This window comes from Crotalus tigris, unplaced genomic scaffold (genome assembly GCF_016545835.1).
Source record: "Crotalus tigris isolate CLP2741 ecotype Arizona unplaced genomic scaffold, ASM1654583v1 scf7180000017663.5292952, whole genome shotgun sequence".
Taxonomy (NCBI): domain Eukaryota; kingdom Metazoa; phylum Chordata; class Lepidosauria; order Squamata; family Viperidae; genus Crotalus; species Crotalus tigris.
The window spans coordinates 1,744,524-1,768,147 of NW_024096550.1; the positions used below are offsets into that span (position 1 = coordinate 1,744,524).

Consider the following 23,624-nt stretch of genomic DNA (forward strand, 5'->3'; position numbering starts at 1 on the left):
AGTTCTTGTTAGGGCCGTGGTGGCGAACCTATTGCACACGTGCCACAGGGGGCACTCAGAGCCCTCTCTGTGGGCACATGCATCATTGCCCCAGTCCTAGACCTTCAGCTGGGTTTTAAAAAACCTTTTCACGTTAGGCCTCCGCTGCCATGTGCAAAAAAAAAAAAAAAAAAAAAAGGTTTAATCAATCAATCAATTTCAACTTCTCACAGGAAAAAATGATCTTGCAAAATTAGAATTGATTGATTGAACTTTTTAGTCCCACCCAGTCTGCTGTTATCACCGAAGCCACGCCCACCCAATGGGCCTCACCCACCCAATGGGCCATGCCCACCCGGCACCCAACGATACATAAGTGGGTTTTGGGTTACAATTTGGGCACTCGGTCTCTAAAAGGTTCGCCATCGCTGTGTTAGGGGATAATTTTGTGCTGTTCATTTTATTGCTTGTACTTTTATTGACCAAATAAAATTCTGCTGGTCTAGAATAATAAAAGAAACCTATTTTATGAAACTATTTTCCTGCAATAAATGTTTTGTCTTAGCCATGTTGAGTACAGCAGAAAAAAATAATTATTTGATGAAAATAATTAAGGTATAAAGTAAAATCTCTTCAAAGGTACTGTTGAAGAACTATTTATATGTATGCTGAGAACTTTGATAAAATACCCTACTCAAGAACCATTGATTTTCCTGAATTTTTGTAAAATAAGCAAAGTAATGCACTAAATAAATATAGAAAATTTGAAAAGTTTACTGTAATTTTGGAAATGGTGTAAAGGGTATGTATAATTGTGTTTTCTTAATAACCTTATTTAATTTAAAAAGCTGGATTGTAAGATTTCGAGAAACAGACAAGTGGCTGAGATGTTGTGTTTCTTTTTCCCAAGAGACCCCCAACCCTGACATTAATCCTTGTACTTCTGCATCAATTCAAGCACATCAGGATAGAAGCGCTGTGGAGCATCCAGACCCAAGGTAGGGTCAAAATGTTGCCAATCAGAAATATCCTTATAGAAAACTAAATGAGTGATTCGAGTAAGCAGTGATTTAATATTCCTTGGCGTTGTATTAATATCATTTCCCCACTCCACACAGCTACTGGCACACTAACATCTTCTATTTGATAAAATGGAGGTGTTGTCTGTGGATGAAAAGAGGGAAAAAAAGAAGAATGTGATTTGGAAATTGCCCTCAGTGTGACGAGAAGTTGCCTAATGGATTCACGATATCTTGACAGCTGCTTAAATCCATAGTGTAAGCAACTGTCAGGATTATCTGTCAAGTACAGCAAGGCTAGGATGGGTAATTGACTTTTGGCATTGAAAAGGGAGGATGGCAAGAGGTCTCTGCCACCTGAACACTCCATAACTGGAGTGTTTTTACTGGCTTTGAGATACAGGAAGGAAGAGCAAACTTAGGGTCTGAGGCAGCTTCTCCTAATCCAGTGGTTCTCAACCTGTGGGTTGGGACCCCATTTGGAGTCGGACGACCATTTCACAGGGGTTGCCAAACAATGCAGTCTGCCATTTCCCCCCCCCCCTTTTCCTTAGCTGTGCTACTCCCTTTTATTCTATTGGCTTTTGAAAGCCAGTAGAATAGACTCTCTTGAATAGAGTCTAATTCTATTGGCTCTCAAAAGCCAATAGGAATTGTCCAGGTTGTCTCTGCCCTGCTGAACCCACCAAAAGTCCCATTCTACAAACGGTGCTGCACCAGTTGAGTAGTCCTCGACTTACAACCGGTTGAGTAGTCCTCGACTTACAACCGGTTGGGGGTCGCGGCATTAAAAAGGTTGAGAACCACTGTCCTAAACAGAAGTGGTCAAATGAGAAATTAGATTCTGCTTACTTGAAGCTTCATCATAAGATTACAAGTGTCCTCTGTGAGGCTCAGAAGATATTATTTTTAGAAAGATAAATGACTATCATACTTTTTTTTACCTTGTTGTATATGTCTATGTTCTTATAACCATAGTCATAGTATTTAAATTCCTCAGAAATTAGAATCTAAAAGAAAATAAAAACATTACTCCCAATTTAAAAATTAGTTTTGAAATCTTAACCCTAAAAACTATTAACAAGGCAGATGTACAAAAGTATATACAATATTTGTATTATGCAACTTTATAGAAAGAAATAAACTTACTATTTTCTATTTTTTTTACTAAATAAGGTAAGTAGCACCAAGAATAAACCTTAAAACATTATACATGTAAACTCATAAAATTAACCCAAATGTAATGTGAACTCTTAAATCAAAAACAAAATCCTTAGAAAATAAGAAATACCTTAGACTGGTACTGAACATATTATTCACTGGTACTGAACATAAGACGCCTATTACTGTTGGTACCAGCTTTGCTTTCTTTTACCACAGGTCTTGTTTGCAGGTCTTTGTATTAGGCATAATGAAATAAGGGTTTCAGGAAATAGTTCTCCCTACAATTTGCAAATTTATTGTTATTGCAAAATCACAAGATGGAGCCATATGTTTTTACATAGCATAGGTGTCCATCTCACAAATGTAACTCTGGGTAATGTACAATAAAAACAAATAATAAAAAAATCTAGGAAAACAAGAAACGTGGATATAACCCAGGAAAGTGTATAAAAATTCAGATATTATAGAGACCCATATACTAGTATATGGATTTCCATCTTTTGGTATATTTTGATTGTTAGAATGCATAGTGTCTTCTTTGAGTGCATGAGTATATATGCAACAATCTGAAATAATAGCTACCAGTTCTTTAGCTTGTGTTGACCTTTATACAAATCAAGTTCTTCCCAAGATCCTAGGATGTCATAATATATCAGTGTGCTATATGTTCACATCCAAGGAGTGTGGCATTTTGTAACTGAGATATGGAAATTTTGCCAATGTGCAGATTTTCTATTTTTTTTCTAATTCTGTATTTTAATAATTTTCTAATTATTGGTTCATTGCACAGTCAGCCAGATATACCTTTCCATAGCCATTTGCAATTTACTGATGGTGAACTAGTTTTTTTGGATTGCACACAAGATGCCTATTATTATTGGTACCAGCTTTGCTTTCTTTTACCACAGCTGTCCTGTTTTTGTTGCCAGGTCTTTGTATTATGTTCTCCAGTTCTTTCTATTCTGCTGTCTCCAGGTACTGCCACATCTACTATCCATAAGTGTAGAATGTTATGTGGCAGATGCCTGCCTGGTTGAATTCCAAAATCCCAAGCCATTTTGCTTCTTCATTTTTCTTTTACTTTCTCTATTTTATGAGCCCAGCAGTTCTTGCTTGCAGACAAATAATCTTTCTTGCACCATTACTGCTACTTTGTCATGACGTTGTTTGTAGTCAATCTGTCTGATATTCTTGCAGCAGTTAACTAAGTGTCCACTCTTTCTTCAGCTCCTTTGCAAAGGCAGCACTTGCGATCTGTTGCTGTCTTCTCAATCCTGGCTTTGTATGCATTTGTTCTTAAAGCTTGGTCTTGTGTAACCAGAATTAGCCAGTCTGTCTCTTTCCTCAATTTTCCTGTTCTTAGCCATGCATTTAACTCTTCTTAAATGACCACCAGGTGAGTGAAAAAGGAGGTGGACAAACTGGGAAGAAATAGTTGAAACTTGCCCAAATCTTCTTTTAGTGTCCTCTCTAGTTGGGTAACAATGAGAAAGATTTGGCCATTGAATGAGAGTTCATTAATATCAGTATAGAAATAATTCTAAGTGCTAATAGGAAAATCACTTCCATAATATTGAGATGGCTGTTCTATTACACAATAATATAAATACAATTGTCTTGAATGCATTTGGATCAATATAAAAGGGGAAAAAATGACATTGCCATAGGTGTATACTACAGGCCACCGAACCAAACAGAGGAAATAGATGAACTTTTTACTAATCAGCTAACTAAAGTATGTAGGAAGTTCATCACAATAATAATGGGGGATTTTAACTACCCTGACATCAACTGGGAGACAAACTCTGCACCAAGTGGAAGATCAAACAGGTTCCTAGCAAACCTGGCAGACAACTTTGCCTCCCAAAAAGTAGAGAAGGGAACTAGGGGATTAACCATTTTGGATCTAATTCTCACTAACAGAGATGAAATGATAGAAGGGGTTGAAGCCATAGGAACCCTGGGAGGAAGTGATCATGTAATATTGGAATTCAACATTATGGAAGCACAGGCAATAGAACACAGTCAAACCAGAGTCTTGGACTTCAAGAGAGCTAATTTCAATAAACTTAGAGAGGGCTTGGGAAGTATTCCATGGATGAGAATCCTCAAGGGGAAAACAACTCAAGAAGCTTCAGAAATTTTGAAAAATGAGATAATAAAAGCACAGTCTAGCACAATACCAACAAAGAGGAAAAATAACAGCTCTCAAAAGAAACCAGCATGGCTGCATAAAGAACTCTCTGACAAATTGACAGATAAAAAGGACAAGTACAGAAAGTGGAAAGAGGGGAACATAACTAAGTCAGAATATCAGCAAATAGCCCGAGCCTGCAAAGATGAAGTGAAGAAAGCCAAGGCTCAAAATGAACTAAGGCTTGCGACCAAAGTCAAAAATAACAAAAAAAGCTTCTTTCAACATGTAAAAAAACAAGAAAAAAGTGAAGGAAATGATTGGTCCATGAGTGGGTGGAATTGGCAAGAAGGTGACAAGCAACAGGGAGAAAGCAGAACTATTTAACTTGTTTTTTGCATCTGTCTTTACACAAAGGGAAAAAACAGACCAACCTATCAAAAATAGTGCCATAAAAAACAAAACAGAAACACAAGTTAAGATAGGCAAGAAAATGATAAGTGAGCACCTGTCCAGCCTAGACGAATTCAAATTGCCAGGACCAGATGGATTACACCCCAGGGTTCTCAAGGAACTGGCAGATGTGATCTCAGAACCATTGAACTATATTTTTCAAAGATCCTGGAGCACTGGGGAACTATCGGAGGACTGGAAAAGAGCTGATGTAGTTCCCATCTTCAAAAAAGGAAAAAAAATGGACCCAGGAAATTACAGACCTATCAGCCTGACCTCAATACCTGGGAAGATTCTGGAAAAGATAATCAAACAACGAATCAGCGAACACCTAGAGGCAAACAAAGTCATTACTAAAAGCCAACATGGTTTTGTCAAAAACAGATCATGCCAGACAAATCTTATTGCATTCTTTGACCAAGTGACAAAATTAGTGGATCAGAGGAATGCTGTGGATATAATTTACTTGGACTTCAGTAAGGCATTTGATAAAGTAGATCACAACCTACTATTTGATAAGATAGAAAAATGTGGGTTAGACAGCATCACTACCAGATGGATCCGTAGCTGGCTGACTGGCCGTACTCAGCGTGTGGTCCTCAATGGAACTGCATCAACATGGAGGGAAGTGTGTAGTGGGGTGCCCCAGGGCTCTGTTCTGGGCCCAGTGCTCTTCAACATCTTTATCAATGATTTGGATGAAGGGATAGATGGGGAACTCATCAAATTTGCAGACGACACCAAGCTGGCAGGAATAGCCAACACTCCAGAAGACAGCTTAAGATACAGAAGGATCTGGACAGACTTGAACACTGGGCACTAACTAACAAAATGAAATTCAATGGTGAAAAAAGCAAGGTTCTACATTTAGGCAAGAAAAACCAAATGCACAAGTACAGCATAGGTGGCACCATGCTCAATAGTAGTCACTGTGAGAGGGACCTCGGAGTCCTAGTAGACAATCACTTAAATATGAGCCAGCAGTGTGCTGCAGCTGCCAAAAAGGCAAACACAGTGCTAGGCTGCATTAACAGAGGGATAGAATCAAGATCACGTGAAGTATTAATACCACTCTTCAATGCCTTGGTAAGGCCACACTTGGAATACTGCATCCAGTTTTGGTCACCACGATGTAAAAAAGATGTTGAGACGCTAGAAAGAGTACAGAGAAGAGCAACAAAGATGATTAGGGGACTGGAGGCTAAAACATATAAGGAACGGTTGCTAGAATTGGGTATGTCTAGTTTAACGAAGAGAAGGACGAGGGGGGACATGATAGCAGTGTTCCAATATCTCAGGGGCTGCCACAAAGAAGAGGGTGTCAAGCTATTTTCCAAAGCGCCTGAAGGCAGGACAAGAAGCAACAGGTGGAAACTAAGCAAGGAGAGAAGCAACCTAGAACTAAGGAGAAACTTCCTGACAGTGAGAACAATTAATCAGTGGAACAACCTGCCTCCAGAAGCAGTGAATACTCCAACACTGGAGGTTTTTAAGAAGAGACTACCATTTGTCAGAAATGGTATAGGGTTTCCTGCCTGAGCAGGGGGTTGGACTAGATGACCTCCAAGATACCGTCCAACTTTATAGAAAAAAAATTCTATCTTAATTGTATTTCCCAGGAGCTCATTAGAAGTAGAGGCATTGTACAAGCATCAATTTTGTTTTCTTTTCAAAGACGAATATCCAACATTTTGTCTGGGGATTACAATAAACAGGACTCTTAGATAACTATGTTCTTGGATCAAGGAACTTCACAACATGGTAAAGGGGACTCCATATCAGAAGACATTTTATAAATAAATGCAAACATTAAGATGAATCTGAAATATGTATGGTAAAATGGGCAAAAAATGGTTATAACATAATGTTAGACCAATGTTAGAGTGCATGGACCAATAGTTTAAAATTTATTTTGAAATACAGTTTGAAAGAAAACTTTTATAAAACGATGTATCATTAATATTTGACTTCAGATAGGTTAGTGAAAATGTATAAGGGGATTTCCAACAAGTGCAGGAAATGCAATCAAATTCCAGGTACATTTCATCCTATGTGGTAGTCTTGTAATTATGCTAAATCATATTGGATAAATATAATAATGACAATGCAGAAAATATTTAAAAGACAAATATTAATGAAGCCTTTCTTTTAGTATTATAGATAAATTGATAGAAAGAACAGTTTGGGACATTGTTTCTCCACGTGGTGACTGCTGCAAGGATTGTATATGCTAAGCATTGGAAGGAAACGGGGACACTGACTGTTGAAGAGTGGATTTTAAAATTGACTGAATTACTAGAGATGGCAAAATTAAGTCCAATGATTAGAAAAAATGGATTAGGAAGTCATTTGTGGACTTGTGTGTGTTAAATACAATAACAGATTGTTAATAGAAAAATTTGAAGATTAGTTTTATCTTTGGGGTTACTTGTTGACTGTTTTAATTATAGATAGATAGATAGATAGATAGATAGATAGATAGATAGATAGATAGATAGATAGATAGATAGATAGATAATGGATAGTGAACTGAGGTTAGGTGGATTGGATTGCTAGATAGATAAATTTCCATGTCAGAGATCATATTTTTATTTAACTTAGCATTTTTATCCAATATAGATGGGAAAGTTTACTTGTAGACCTATTATGTAATGGAGGAGAATGCATCAGGTAAGGGTAGACTTTTTATATTTAATGCCAGTGTGAATGATATATTTGAGTTTTTTTGTACACATTTTTTATTTTTATTATTAATGTTGGATCATTGTTATTTTGTTTCCTTCTTTTTTCTTTATTTTGCATTTTAATTTTGGAAATAAAAAAAATTCAAAAAATGCAATCAGGTAAAAATATGTTAAAATTACATGATCAGGCAATAAACAAAAATCCCAGTTATCCTGTTTTTTTCACCCATACCAAACCATTTAGTTAAACATAAAACATTGACAACTTCATTTTGATTTGCCTTGAAAATAATTAAGAAATTTAAATCATACTCTACCAGGCTCCAATGATTCATGGTTTTTACAGATGAATAATCAGGAAAAAACTCAGCATATATGTCTGCCCAACTCTGAAAAAAACCCAAAAGGAATCTATGTTTTTACGATGGGGGAATATCTGAAATGATTGTTTATTGTTAACATTGTTGTAAAATGCGAAGAAATGAAGAAAAAGTTGTCCCCCCCACTTTTCCATTATCTCAGTTTTCAAAAATAAGTTGCATATAACCACAGACAATAGGAAAACACTATCGGAGCAATAAGCAGTTGATTTTGTATTATGTGCCTTTAAAATTGCCTCCCCACATTCACAGTATTCACAATAATTTTTCCTGCACCAACCTCTGAGTTCTTGGTGCTCACCTGAGGGCCTGTGCACTGACTTTGGTTCTTGTCTCTAGCTCAATGTAGACTTAGTAACTTTTTATAAACTAACAAAGTAACAAGCAAGCTTTGGATAGATAGAGATGAATCAGACTGAGAAACTGTTCCTGAAGGAACAGATTAATTACAGTAAACCTATTATATTCATAAGGATGACAGTTCAGTGCAGGGAACCTTCCTGTATCCAGGAGTCCCCAAACTTTCCTTAAAAAAAAATTTTTTTTGAGAGGCTTGGAGATGGTTTGCAAACTTGGTGCCTTATCCATTTTAGCCATACTGTACAGCTGCTGGCCCGTGGGCCGGATGTGTCCTGTGGAAGCCATGCCCACCGCAGCTCCGGCAAGGTGGAAAAACTCGCAATACATCACGACACGTCACGTGATTTGACACCCCTATTGTACAGGGTCAAGCACAACCACAAATAACATCTTATAATTGATCTGCATTAAAATATCATGAAATGAAATGTTGTTTGTAGAAAATGTGTGATATAATCATTTAGATTTTGAACTAGATAGCTGGTAGAGACTTAGATCAAGTTGCCCTCAGTTCATAGATAAATGTGGGTTGATGATGATGTTTCTGTTCGTTCTATTCCCAGTGGTGCAGACTGGACATTAGCAGTGAGGAGCCAACTGGGTCATAATGAAGAGTGTGACTGTGCATCTGTGTTGGTTTTTTAAATACATGATGTGGCATATAGTTACAAAGGGGTAGGACTTGGATGGTATAATTGCATGCACCATCTCAGCTCCCTTAGCTTCCTCCTGTTATCCCTGACTGTAGGCTCTGGTTACTCCAGTTCAAGTTCAGCATCAGCCAAGAGTTTCAATGGTTAACTTTAGGCCAGGGGTGTCAAACTCGCAACGTCACGTGATGTGTCACAACGTATCACGACTTTTTTTCCATTGCTGACAATGGGATGGGCATGGTTTCGGCATGATGCATCTGGCCTGCGGGCCAGCAGTTTGATATCCCTGCTTTAGGCCAATTACCAACTTTTAGATGAAACTATCACAGGATTATTTAGGGAGAGAAAGAGTGTGAAGGGTGGGAAATATATGGTATGCATGTTGCCTAAAGCTCTTAAAGCTGAGTAAATCTCCCAGAGAAATTTTATTATGATGATACACAAAGACATCACTATTATTATTTTGCTTTATATCCCATTTCCTATTTTCCCCAAAATTGCCTCATGAGGTGGTGTGAGCTGAGACAGAGTGACTGGTCCAAAGTCATCCAGGAGGCTTTCATGCCTAAGAAAGACAGTCTCTCAGATTCTTATTAATGAGATGATAAGTCTGATGGTCTGGAGAGAATCAATTACAGCATTCAACTTCCCTCAGTGTTCTCAGTATATGGAATGAAAGTTGCAAAGGCCTATAGGAGAAAAGTTATAGAATTTCTGAATCTATTTGGGGCCATCTTGCTTGATGCAGAGATCCAGGTCAGGTCCTTGATCTGGAATGATTAGTTTGAACCCAATCTCTTAATCTATTCTTTGCACAGCTCCATTAATTTTCTTTTACCCTTAGAGAATATCCTGTGAAGTCTCCCACTTCTACATGTAAATAAAGTGGTAAGTTTCAATGCAATATATTTTACCACTATGGAAATCAATTGGACTCCTAATCTTTCACTGCATATTTCTTCACTGTTCCATTCAACCAAAACTGTAGTTTTTAGTTTATGATGTCAACATTTCTTCTCTAATCATTTAAACAAATTGCTATTACAGATACTGGGCAGGTTTCCAAGAATTGTATTTTTCCTCCATCTTTCATTAGTGTAATGGACTGTGCACTTTAAGGAGCAGAAGGAGTTTTTGACAACACAGCTTTCACAGAGAGCAGACTAAATTAAGGGATTGTGTAGCCCCAGCTGGTGGGGGGAGGGGGGAAGAGGTTCAGGTTAGTAGAGAAAACACAGGCAAATCTCTAAGATTTTGCTAAAACAGTTTCTCAACCTTGAATTGTGGGAGTTGAAGTTAAAGCTGCAAAGATTGAGAAATACTGCTATTTAAGGTGTAGATGTAATCTTCTTGCAGACTCTGATTTCCTGATCTGCTCTAGCCTGTTTGTTTGACACCTACCTTGTTTGTAGAAAGTATAAATAAAAATAGGGCTTACTTACTACATTTAGGTTTTTCTCATTTGGAGGCAAAGGTAGTCAATCAGTGGATAGCTGCATGCATAGATTCTGATGTTTTTTTTTTTCTCTCTCACTAGAAAGAGAAAATTCTTTAGTGCCCCATATTTGCTGCAAAATAAAAAATGGCCCATGGATAAGTTTTAAATCACATTTACATAATTATGCTTAATCTAATCTGAAATAAAGTTTGCATCCATTTTATATTCCTCACACTAAACTTGTCATTGGAAGTCCTCTGCTGGATTTCTATCCCTCAATTCTTTTTCACACACATCTACAAATTCACAGTATAGAATTAACAAAGTCTGCCACTAAATAAAATGGTTGCTAACTGGGAAATTACATGACTATGACTATGTTTTCTGGCTGGAAAGAGACAGTTTCTCACCTTTTGTTTCTTCCAAACTAGTTCCCTGCCCTTTGCAATCCTCAAGCACCTACTTACTGTTTTGTAAACGCCAAAAGTACAGAGATCATGCCAGCAGCCCAGTGCTGGGAGCCATGGTGCACTATGTCAGCATTTCACTGTACTCTCGTAAAACACTTTCTCCAATCTTCCCATCCTTTGGAATGCTCAGGTGCATTTAAATTGTTGGCGTAGCTTGGCCATAGCTTCCAGCTCCAGGCTGCTGGCACAATTGCATTATCTCTGATGCATAGAAGAGCTTATTAAAACTTATTAAATAAAACCTACAAATTAGAGCTACAGGGTAGAATATATAAATTAGATAAAGCATATAAGTTAAGAAATATACAATCCTATTTGCCTTATTTTGCTGTAACCCTGTGCAAATTTTATAAGCTGCAAAAACATATTTATATAGAAGAGAAGACAGCTTATTCTATAGCATTGCTTTCCTTCCAGTCTCTCTGCTCTACCAGTGGAGGGGGGGAGGGGGAGAAAAAAATCACAGGTCAGTCACAGCACAACTCATATTAACTGTAATCCTGACTGAAGATCGCTCTGAAAGTTGTAAATTGTCAGTTATTTTTTCAGCAGTGTCATAACTTTGAATGTTACTGAATGAATATTTGGTAATTGAAAATTATCTATATATGACATGGATAGCCTATACATTTACTTACTTATTTATTAAATACATACATACATACATACATACATACATACATACATACATACATAGACCAAAGTTTAAAAACAAACACAGTTTTGTTTTATTATAATGCACGCAGAGATGTATAGGATTTTCCCAGAGAAGAACTCGGTTTCCCACTTGTCTTTGCACAACTTCCTCCTTCTGAAATCTTCACCTTGCTGGCCTTTCTGTTGCTATTAATATATCTCTATTATTTTTCAGCATCTTCCTACAACTGCATGCAATAAAATCTCAAAGTTAGAATTTTGCCTGATTTAATGATTTTATCTATTATTTTAGAGGTCTGTCTCATCACAGCTTCAATCTATTGAATCCAAAGTATGTTAAACACAAAACAGTCAATAGAATTCTCTAAAAGAAAAGAGTAGGTTAAGTTAATAAAAATAACAATAATCAAAAACATCTGGCATGCTATCCTACCTCCTTTATACGGATGATCTGAAGTTGTACGGAAAGCATAGAATGCTTAAATAGAATTGTTGCTTATCCATATATACAGCCAAGATATTGCAATGGAGTTTGAACTGAACAAATGTGTCATGATCATTGTAAACAGGGGAAAAATAGTAAAAACCAAAGAAATCAAGTTGCCCCCTAGAAATAACATGAAGTCCAATGAAGGGGATTACTATAAATACCTGGGTATCCTTCAAGCAAACAAATTGCACACACTGAAGTTGAGAAGGTTAGAAGAATTGACGATAAAATGGAAGAGATTACTGAAAATGCAGCAAAACTGGAATTTAGAATGGAGGAAGTGGAGAATAAGATAGAAGTTACACAGTATGAACAAACTATTTCACAATACAGAGAAATGGAGTTCGCATTGTGTATCCGAGGATTGAAAGAAAATTCCCAGGAAGATTTGAAGATGCTTATTGTTAGAGATATTGCTTTTAATCTTGGATGGAGACCAGAAGTAGTTGGGAATGAGATAGAAAAAATCTTCAGAGTCAACTCACGGGTTGCCAGACAGAGAAATTTACCAAGAGATGTGGTTATTTACTTTTCCAGAAGATCTATTCGTAATGAAATTATACAGGCTTTTTATAAACAGAGGTTTCAAATTGCAGCTCAAGATGTGATAATTTTAAAAGAAATACCTCCAAAAATTTTAAGAGGTAGAAAAGATTTACTTTTCTGTCTGATGAGTTAAAACGTCGTCAAATCCAGTTCAGATGGGAGATTCCAAGAGGAATAGTAGTGAATTATGATGGAATACGTTACAGATTAACTACAGTTTTAAAGGCAAGAGATTTCTATCACTCTATTCTAAAGGCAAGACCGTCTTCACCTCCACAAACAAGGATAATTGAAGAGCCCGTTATGGCAGGAGCTTCCTCATTGATGGTCATGGAACAAGCAGTGTTGCCTGTACAGAATCTTGAGATAAAAGATCAAAGGATGACACGAGCTGCCCATAAACACAAAGAAAAAGAGCAGCAGCAGAAGAGTGGTGATAAAGTAGAAGGAATGGTTACTACAGAGCCTGTGGGTGGGGCAAGACCTAAAAGATCTTCGACAGTTAATCTTCAGGCTATGCTTCAAAGGCTTCAGGCCGGTGTAGATGGCCAAGTTCCTGACCTGGAATGTTAGTGGCTTAAATTCACCTCAGAAACGGAGAAAGGTCTTCTACGATTTGAAACAACATAATAATGACTTGATATGTTTGCAAGAGACTCATATAACTTCAAAGGACTCAAAATATCTGACAAATTCTCGTTTGGGATCATATTTTATAGCTCCAGCTCCATGGAAAAAAGGGGGTGTTGTAATTTATGTGAAGAAAAATTTATCGGCTAAATTAATTGAGGTTGATCATGAAGGAAGATATGTATTTGTGGGACTACTGTTACAAGGCAAGAAAGTTCTTATTGTTGGATTATATGCCCCTAATCAACAACAGAAGCAATTCTTTTTTTTTTTATTGAAAATTTTTATTTTTTAAAACATACAATCATTTATAAAAATACAATAAAATTTTAAAATAGAGAACCCCCCCTTACCCTCCCTCCCTCCCACCCCCACCCCCCCTCCCTTCACTTCCCAGAGCAGAATACAGGGTTAAGAAAAAAAAAGAAAAAGAAAATTATAATAATTAAAAAAAAGAAAAAAAAAGAGCAAGAAAAAAAATATCATAATTAACCTTTAACTCCATAACTTATAAAACAATTCTCTATAATATTTGATATTCATTCATAAAATAAATAAAACTTTTTAATTCCATATTTTTTCTGAATATAATCTATCCACCTTCCCAATACAGTAATATATCTTTCTTGTGTATGATCCTTTAAATAAGCAGAAATTTTTGCCATTTCTGCAAAACTAGATACTTTAAATATCCATTCTTCTAAAGTAGGCAAAGAATCTTTCTTCCAATATAGACCGACTAGTAACCTTGCTGCAGTTAATAAATTCAACATCAAAGTAGTTTCTTTTTCATTTAAGTCAACAAAAATACCAAGTAAAAATAGTTGAGGAGTAAACTTTATCTTTCTTCTAAAAATCTTTTGAATGTTCCACCAAATCATAATCCAAAAAGCCTTTACTTTTTTACAATTCCACCAAATATGAAAGTATGTCCCATCATTATTGCCACATCTCCAACATTTGGGCTGTATGTTGGAATACATACAAGATAATTTTTAGGATCTAAATGCCATCTATAAAACATTTTATAAAAATTTTCTCTCAAATTTTGAGCTTGTGTAAATTTAACATTTCTTATCCAAATTATCTCCCATAAATCCAATGAGATCGGCTCCTGTATATTCTGAGCCCATTTAATCATACAATCTTTAACCAATTCGGTTTCCGAATCTAACTCTAATAAAACATTATATATTCTTTTTATATGAGCCGGACCTTGGTTTTTAATCTGAATAACCAATTGTCTATCTTCTAGTGTTATTCTCTCTTTCTTGTCTACAGTCCATCTATCCATTATTTGTAAATATTGAAACCATGACTGTAGAATATTTTGCTGCCTTAATACATCTAGGGATTTCAAATGCCAATTCGAACCAGAACAAATTAACAATTCTTTATATGAAATTTTATCAAAATTTGTCCCCTTAGAGTTTCCCTCAATTGCATGTCTGGGAATCCCCCAGATAGGTATTTTATAATTTAATCTATAATAATACTTCTTCCAAACACGAAGTAAGGCATTCCTCAAAATATGTGATTTAAAAGTCCGATCAACTTTCTTATTAAAAATTAAATATGCATGCCACCCATATATTAAATCCCAACCTTCCAAAAAAAGAATATCCATATTTGTTAAATTAAGCCAATCACTTAACCAAGTTAGGGCGGCTGCATCATAATATAATTTCAAATTGGGTGCCTTAAGTCCCCCTCTTTCTCGAGCATCCTGTAATATCTTAAATTTAACCCTTGGTTTCTTCCCGGCCCATATAAAATTATTGATACCCTTTTGCCATTCCTCCAAATTTGCCTCTTTTTTAAGAATAGGTATCATCTGAAACAAAAAAAGAAACTTTGGTAGAACATTCATTTTTACAGCTGAAATTCTCCCCAACAATGACAATTGCATTTTTTTCCAATCTATTAAATCCTTTTGGACTTTTGCCCATAGTGGTTCATAATTGTTCTTGTACAATTTTCCATTTGAAGCAGTTAGATATACTCCCAAGTATTTAACCTTTTTTACCATCTGAAAACCTGTGGCTTTAATCAAACTTTCCCTTTATTTAACTGACATATTCTTAGATAATATCTTAGTCTTATAATTATTAACTTTAAAACCAGAAACATTCCCATACTGTGTTATAAGTTCTAATAAACCATCAATCGCCTGATTCGGCTGTTCCAAAATTAAAACCAAATCATCCGCAAATGCCCGCAATTTATACTCATTCTTATCTTTACACCCTTAACTAACTTCGATTCCCGAATCTGAATCAATAAAATTTCCAATGTTAAAACAAATAACAATGGGGATAATGGACATCCTTGTCTTGTCCCTTTTTGAATATTGAAATTCTCAGTCAATCCCCCAGTTACAACAATTTGTGCAGATTGCTGCTGATATATAGCTTTAAGTGCATGTAAAAAATTATCCCCAAAATTCATTTTCTCTACCAAAGAAAATAAAAATTGCCAGTCCAATTGATCAAAAGCTTTTTCGGCGTCCAAAAAGATAAAAGCCACAGGAATCTGATTATTCTTATCCAAGTACTCAATTAAGTTAATAATTTGTCTAACATTATGTTTCATATATCTCCCTGTTATAAATCCTGCTTGATCACTATGAATCAAGTCTGTCATAACCTGCATTAATCTATTTGCCAAAATTTTTGTAAAGATCTTATAATCAACATTCAATAATGAAATTGGCCTATAATTCTTAGGCTCTGTAAGATCCTGATCTTCCTTCGGAATCAGTGATATAAAAGCTCTTTTCAAAGAAGGAGGAACTTGCATACCCAACAAAATACTATTAAAGAGTTCCTTTAGTGGCTCTATCATTTCTTCAGATAAAATCTTATAATACCTAGAAGTCAGTCCATCTGTTCCAGGAGACTTTCCAACCTTTAACTGCTTAATAGCTAAGCCAATTTCCTCCACAGTAATTAAACTATTCATCCCATTTTGTTGTTCCTCTGAAAGTCTAGGAAAATGTACTGATTGTAAATATTTATCTATATCCAAAACCCTTATATTATCACTTGAATATAATTTTGTGTAAAAGTCCAAAAAGCTTTTTTTAATCAAATCTTGCTGAAAAACCTCAGTACCTTTATATTTTACTTTCTCTATAATTATAGCTTTCTGTTTCTTTCGTAACTGATAAGCCAACCACCTCCCAGGCTTATTCGCATTGCAAAAAGTATTATGTCTCATATACGACAGATTGGTAGCCACCGGATCTGCCATCAACATGTTAAATTGTTCCTTAAGCATCTTTATAGATACCTTTAAATTATTATCAGTAGGGTTAAGAACCAACTCTTGTTCTTTTGATTTGATCTCTTCTTCTATTTCTCTACGTCTTTGTGACCTTTTTCCCTAAAAACTTTATTCAATTGAATCAAAATTCCCCTCATATATGCTTTACTAGCGTCCCACACCATAGACATCGATGTTCCCTTATTCATATTTATAGTAAAAAAGTACTTTAAATGTTCTTTACACTTTTGTACGAACTCCTCCCGATTAAATAAGTTCTCATTCAATCTCCAGGATCTTCTATTTCCGTCTTCCGAATATAACTCCATCCACACCGGACTATGATCTGACAATGTTCTAGGAAAAATTTTCACCTTCCTCACTCTAGGGAGGAAGTCACTAGTAATCAAAAAAAAAAATCAATCCTTGAAAATGACTGGGGTCTATCAGAATAAAAGGTAAAGTCTCTATCACTTGTATTCCTTTCTCGCCAAATATCAATAAGCTCCAATTCTTCCTTCAAATCAAAGAAAGTCATAGGTAATTTAGTTTGAATAAAAGTTTTAGAGGAACTTCTTTTGTCTATAGTTGGGTCTAAAACCCCATTCCAGTCACCCATCAAAATTACCGATTTATAATCCAACTGAGATATCTTGCCATGCAGCAACTTATAAAATTGTTTCTGTTGTTGATTGGGAGCATATAGTCCAACAATAAGAACCTTTCGGCCTTGTAATAATAATTCCACAAAAAGATATCTTCCTTCAGAGTCAGCCTCAATTAGTTTAGCTGAAAAAGTTTTCTTCACATAAATTACCACTCCCCCTTTTTTCTCAGGGGCTGGAGCAGTAAAATGTGTGCCCAGACGGGAATTCATCAAAAATTTAGAATCCTTTAAAGTTATATGAGTCTCCTGCAAACATATCAAATCATTATTATGTTGTTTCAAATAATGGAAAATCTTTCTTCGTTTATGGGGCACGTTTAAGCCATTAACATTCCAGGTCAGGAACCTGACCATCTCCACCGGCCTGGAGCCTCTGGAGCATGGCCTGCAGATCTGCTGTCGAAGATCTTTTTGGTCTTGCCCCTCCCACAGGCTCTGTAACAACCAAACTTTCAACACTCTTCTGCAACTGCTCTTTTTCTTTACGTTTATGGGCAGCTCGTGTCATCCTTTGCTCTTTTATGTCAGAATTCGGTGCAGCTTGTTCCATAACCATCATTGATGAGGCTCCTGCCATAAGAGACTCTTCCGTAATCCTTATTTGTGGAGGTGGTGACAATCTTGCTTTTAAGATAGACTGATAAAAATCTCTTGCTTTGGAAACAGTAGTTAATCTGTGACGTATCCCTTCATAATTTACGATTATTCCTCTTGGAATCTCCCATCTGAACTGAATTTGACGATGTTTCAACTCATCAGACAAGAAAGTAAAATCTTTTCTGGCTCTTAAAATTTTTGGAGGTATCTTTTTTAAAATTATCACGTCTTGATCAGCAATTTGAAACTTTTGTTTGTAAAAAGCCTGTATAATTTCATTACGGATAGATCTTCTAGAAAAATAAATAACCACATCTCTTGGTAGATTTCTCTGTCTAGCAACCCGTGAATTAACTCTAAAAATTTTTTCTATCTCATTCTCAATTATTTCAGGCCGCCAACCAAGATTAGGAGCAATATCTTTCACAATAAGCATCTTTAAGTCTTCCTGAGGGTTCTCCCTCAGGCCTCTGATACGCAATGCATGTTCCATCTCCCTATATTGTGAAATGATTTGTTCATCCTGTGTAATTTCTATCTTGTTCTCTACCTCCTGCATTCTAAATTCCATCCTTGATGCATTTTCAGTACTCTTTTCCATCTGGTCATCAATCCTTTCTATGTGCAGGGCTAAGCCCTGAAAGGCCAGAAGGATATGGTCTCTTACTTGTTTATTCTTTTTCTCCAATAATTCTTCTGTATTAGCCCTCTCTGCAATTATAAGATCTTTTACCTCCTCCTTAATATCCAAGGCATGCTGTTTTAAAGCATCTGGTAAATCATTAAGAGAAATTGCAGGAGGAGGAGGAGAAGGTGGAGGTGATTTTGGTTTCTGAGATGCAGGCTGAGGCATTGGAGAAGAAATGGGAACCTTAGGGGCGGGAGGCAGACGTTTTGAAGCCATTTTCTTAAGTTCCAAGAAGAAAGATTCTTATTGAAAAAAAAAAAAAGGCACAGTTCTTTTAAGTGTTCTTAAAAAAAAGAGAAAAAAAATAGAGAAAAAAAGAGGAAAGAATAAAAGCCAAATTCTTACTTCTGTATTTAAAGAGTTAATCTGTATCCAGGTTTTACTCTGTAATGCAAATCAGGCAAGAAAGACGATCGCCATTTTAGTTTTCACTTTCCCTTTCTTCTAAAGGTAAAGTGAACAAAAGAAAAGGAAGAGGAAACTTGCTGAAGTTAAAGGCACCATCAAACTTAAGCACAGTCTCTCCTGGTCTGCTCCGTCTGCTTTCAAATACTCACAAGCAGCTGGAAAAAAAAGCAGATGTGGAAGCGGCAACTTGCTTCATCCCAAAAACTTCGGAATGAAGTCTCCCTGGAACGAGGAGTAGCTCAGGCTCCGAGGGAGCTCTACCCTCCGATCCCCAAAATAACAGGAATCCAGGGGAGCTCTTACCTCTACCTGAGAGCTCTCCTCCTCCCTTTTTCCCAGGGAGGAGATTCAAGCCGCGGGACAGCTGATTGTCAAAGTCCCGCGGCTTTTACATGCACCAGGAACGGGCGGCTTTGTAAAACGCCGCCATTCGTCATCGCTGGAACCACCGGAAGTCAACAGAAGCAATTCTATAAGCTTTTGCACAGGAAGATATCCCAGTTGGATTATAAATCTGTAATTTTCATGGGTGATTGGAATGGAGTTTTGGATATAACTATAGATAAAAAGAGCTCTTCAAAAAATTTCATTCAAACTAAATTACCCAAAACTTTTTTTGATTTGAAAGAAGAGTTGGAACTTATTGACATTTGATGAGAAAGGAACACAAGTGATAGAGATTTTACCTTCTGTTCGGATAGACACCAGTCATTTTCAAGGATTGACTTCTTTTTGATTACTAGTGATTTTCTTTCTAGGGTGAGAAAGGTAAAAATCTTTCCCAGACCCTTTCAGACCATAGTCCTATGTGGATGGAGCTATACTTGGAAGATGGGAACAGAAGGCCTTGGAGACTGAATGAGAATTTGTTTACCCGGGGAGAGTTTGTACAAAAATGTAAAGAATATTTAAAGGAGTTTTTTGCTTTAAATATGAATAAGGGTACATCAATGCCCATGGTCTGGGACACCAGTAAGGCATATATGAGGGGAATTTTAATTTATTTAAATAAAGTTTCTAGGGATAAAAGGATACAAAGACGTAGAGAAATAGAAGATGAGATTAAAATAAAAGAAGAAGCTCTTGCTCTTAACCCAACTGATAATAACTTAAAGGTTTCTATAAAGATGCTTAGGGAACAATTTAATATGTTGATGGCAGATCAGGTGGCTACCAATTTGCGTTATATGAGACATAATACTTTTTGTAATGCAAATAAGCCTGGGAGGTGGTTGGCTTGTCAGTTACAAAAGAAACAGAAGGCTAGGATTATAGAGAAAGTAAAATATAAAGGTACTGAGGTTTTTCAGCAAAATTTGATTAAAAAGAGTTTTTTAGATTTTTACACAAAACTATACTCAAGTGATAATATAAAGGGAATGGATATAGATAAATATTTACAAGCAGTACATTTTCCTAAACTTTCTGAGGAACAGCAAAATGGGATGAATTATTTAATTACTGTGGAGGAAATTGGCTTAGCTATCAAGCAGTTAAAGGTGGGAAAGTCTCCGGGAACAGATGGATTAACGTTGACGTATTATAAAAATTTATATGAAGAAATGTTGGAGCCATTAAAGGAGCTTTTTAATAGTATCTTGCTGGGAGCACAAGTTCCTCCTTCTTGGAAAAGAGCGTTTATATCATTGATTCCGAAGGAGGATCAAGATCTTACAGAGCCTAAGAATTATAGGCCGATATCATTATTAAATGTAGATTACAAGATTTTTACAAAAATTTTGGCAAATAGATTAATGCAGGTTATGAAGGATTTGATTCACAGTGATCAATCAGGATTCATAACAGGGCGATACATGAAATATAATGTTAGACAAATTATTAACTTAATTGAGTATTTGGATAAGAACAATCAGATTCCTGTGCCTTTTATATTTTTGGATGCTGAAAAAGCCTTTGATCAATTAAATTGGCAATTCTTATTCTCACTGGTAGAGAAAATGAATTTTGGGGATAATTTTTTACATGCACTTAAAGCTATATATCAGCAACAATCTGCTCAAATTGTTGTTAATGGGAGATTGACTGAGACTTTTAATATTGAAAAAGGGACAAAACAAGGATGTCCATTATCTCCATTGTTATTTGTTTTAACATTGGAGATTTTGTTGATCCAGATTCGAGAATCAACGGTAATCAAGGGCATAAAGATAAGAAAAAATGAGTATAAATTACGGGCATTTGCGGATGATTTGGTTTTGATTTTGGAACAACCGATTAGAGCGGTTGATTATCTGTTAGAACTTATAACACAGTATGGAAAAGTTTCTGGTTTTAAAGTCAATAACCATAAGACTAAGATATTATCTAAGAATATGTTAGCCAATGACAAGGAAAGTTTGGTTAAAGCCACAGGTTTTCAGATGATGAAAAAGGTTAAATATCTGGGAGTATATTTAACTGCCTCAAATGGAAAATTGTATAAAAATAATTATGAATTACTATGGGCAAAAGCGCAAAAGGATTTAAATGACTGGAAAAAACTGCACTTGTCACTGTTGGGGAGAATTTCAGCTGTAAAAATGAATGTTCTACCAAAGTTTCTTTTCTTGTTTCAGATGATACCTATTTTAAAAAAAGATGTAAATTTGGAGGAATGGCAGAAGGGTATCAATAAATTCATTTGGGCTGGGAAAAAACCAAGGGTTAAGTTTAAGATTTTGCAAAATGCCCGAGAAAGAGGAGGACTTAAAGCATCTAACTTGAAATTATATTATGATGCAGCTGCCTTAACTTGGATAAGTGATTGGCTTAATTTAACAAATTTAACTCTAGAAAGAGTACAAAGATGATTAGGGGACTGGAGGCTAAAACATATAAGGAACGATTGCTGGAATTGGGTATGTCTAGTTTAATGAAGAGAAGGACAAGGGGGGACATGATAGCAGTGTTCCAATATCTCAGGGGCTGCCATAAAGAAGAGGGAATCAAGCTTTTTTCCAAAGCACCTGAAGGCAGGACAAGAAGCAATGGGTGGAAACTAATCAAGGAGAGAAGCAACCTAGAACTAAGGAGAAACTTCCTGACAGTGAGAACAATTAATCAGTGGAACAGCCTGCCTCCAGAAGCAGTAAATGCTCCAACACTGGAAGTTTTTAAGAAGAGACTGGACAGCCATTTGTCCGAAATGGTGTAGGGTTTCCTGCCTGAGCAGGGGGTTGGACTAGATGACCTCCAAGGTCCCTTCCAACTTTACTACTATTACTATTACTAAATAAGGATATTCTTGTTCTTGAAGGGTGGGATTTAATGTATGGTTGGCATGCATATTTAATTTTTAATAAGAAAGTGGACCGGGATTTCAAATCACATATTTTGAGGAGTGCCTTACTTCGAGTTTGGAAAAAGTATTATTATAGGTTAAACTATAAAATACCTATCTGGGGGATTCCTAGACATGCAATTGAGGGGATTTCTAAGAACTTTGATAAAATTTCGTATAAAGAATTATTAACTTGGTCAGGTTCGGATTGGCATTTAAAATCTCTAGATGTATTAAGGCAAGAAAATATTCTACAGTCATGGTTTCAATATTGACAAATAGTGGACAGGTGGACTGTAGATAAGAAAGAAGGAATAACACTAGAAGATGGAAATCTGGTTATTCAGATTAAAGATCAGAGTCAGGCCCATATAAAAAGAATTTACAATGTTTTAATAGAATTAGACTCTGAAACAGAATTGGTTAAAGACTGTATGATTAAATGGGCTCAGAATATCCAGGATCTGATCCCATTGGACTTATGGGAGACAATTTGGATTAGAAATGTTAAATTTACACAAGCTTAAAATTTGAGGGAAATTTTTATAAAATGTTTTACAGATGGCATTTAGATCCTAAAAAATTATCTTGTATGTATCCAAATTCACCCCTCAATTATTCTTATTGGGTATCTTTGTGGATTTAAATGACAAAGAAACTACTTTAATGTTGAATTTATTAACTGCAGCAAGGTTATTAGTAGGCTCGTATTGGAAGAAGGACTTGTTGCCTACTTTAGAAGAATGGATATTTAAAGTTTCTAACTTTGCAGAAATGGCAAAAATTTCTGCTTATTTGAAGGATCATACACAAGAAAGATATATTATTGTATGGAGAAGATAGATAAATTATATTCAGAAAAAATATGGGACTATAAAGTTTCATTTATTTTATGAGTAAATTTTATAGTAACTATTGTAGAGATTTATTTATATGACTTAATTTAAGGGGAGTTAAAGGTTAAGTATGATGTTTTTTTTTCTTTTTTTCTTTTTTTTTCTTTCTTCTTTTCTTTTTTTTATTATTGTTAACTTTCTTATTAATAACCCTGTACTCTGCTCTGGGAAGCGAGGGGGGGAGGGTTGAGGGTGGGTAATGATAATATAGTCATGGTAAATGCTTGGACATTTCCCCTATGCTGCGTTCATGTGTGTGAGAGGGATGAGAGGGGAGGAAGGAGTAGGGAGGAAGTAGGATAGTTAGAGGAGAAGGGGAGGGGAAGAGAGTAGGAGGGGAGGAGAGAAAGAGGAGGGAAGTAGGGAAGTATTAGAGAGGGTGGACGCAGTCTGGGGGGAATGGGCAGCCGGTACCAATGGTTAGGAATTTATTTTATTTTGTATGAATAAATGGAAAATAAAAACTTTTTAATAAAAAAGAGCTTCACTCTTTCAGAGAGATAGCGCAAGATTGCAAAAGCAATGAAACCTGGAAATCAAGAAAAAGCAAGGAAGGATTAAAACTGTAGGATTGCATGATTGCTGTAGAATTAACTTCTGTTTACTTTTAGTAGAGCTGCTCTGAAACTTTTGGGGAAATTCTCCCCCACTACCCCCAAAATAACCTTTTTATACTTTTCTCATTGGGGTGCAAGGATTTCTTTATAAATTCCCAGACTATTTATTTACTAAATAAATAAGATGGTGACAGACCATGTGTGAATGGT

At 35.9% G+C, this 23,624-nt stretch overlaps 1 pseudogene; it reads right to left on the minus strand.

The window, feature by feature from the left end:
- Positions 1–907: 907 nt before the first annotated feature.
- LOC120304842 overlaps positions 908–23,624 on the minus strand; it is a 49,576-nt pseudogene continuing 26,859 nt past the window's right edge.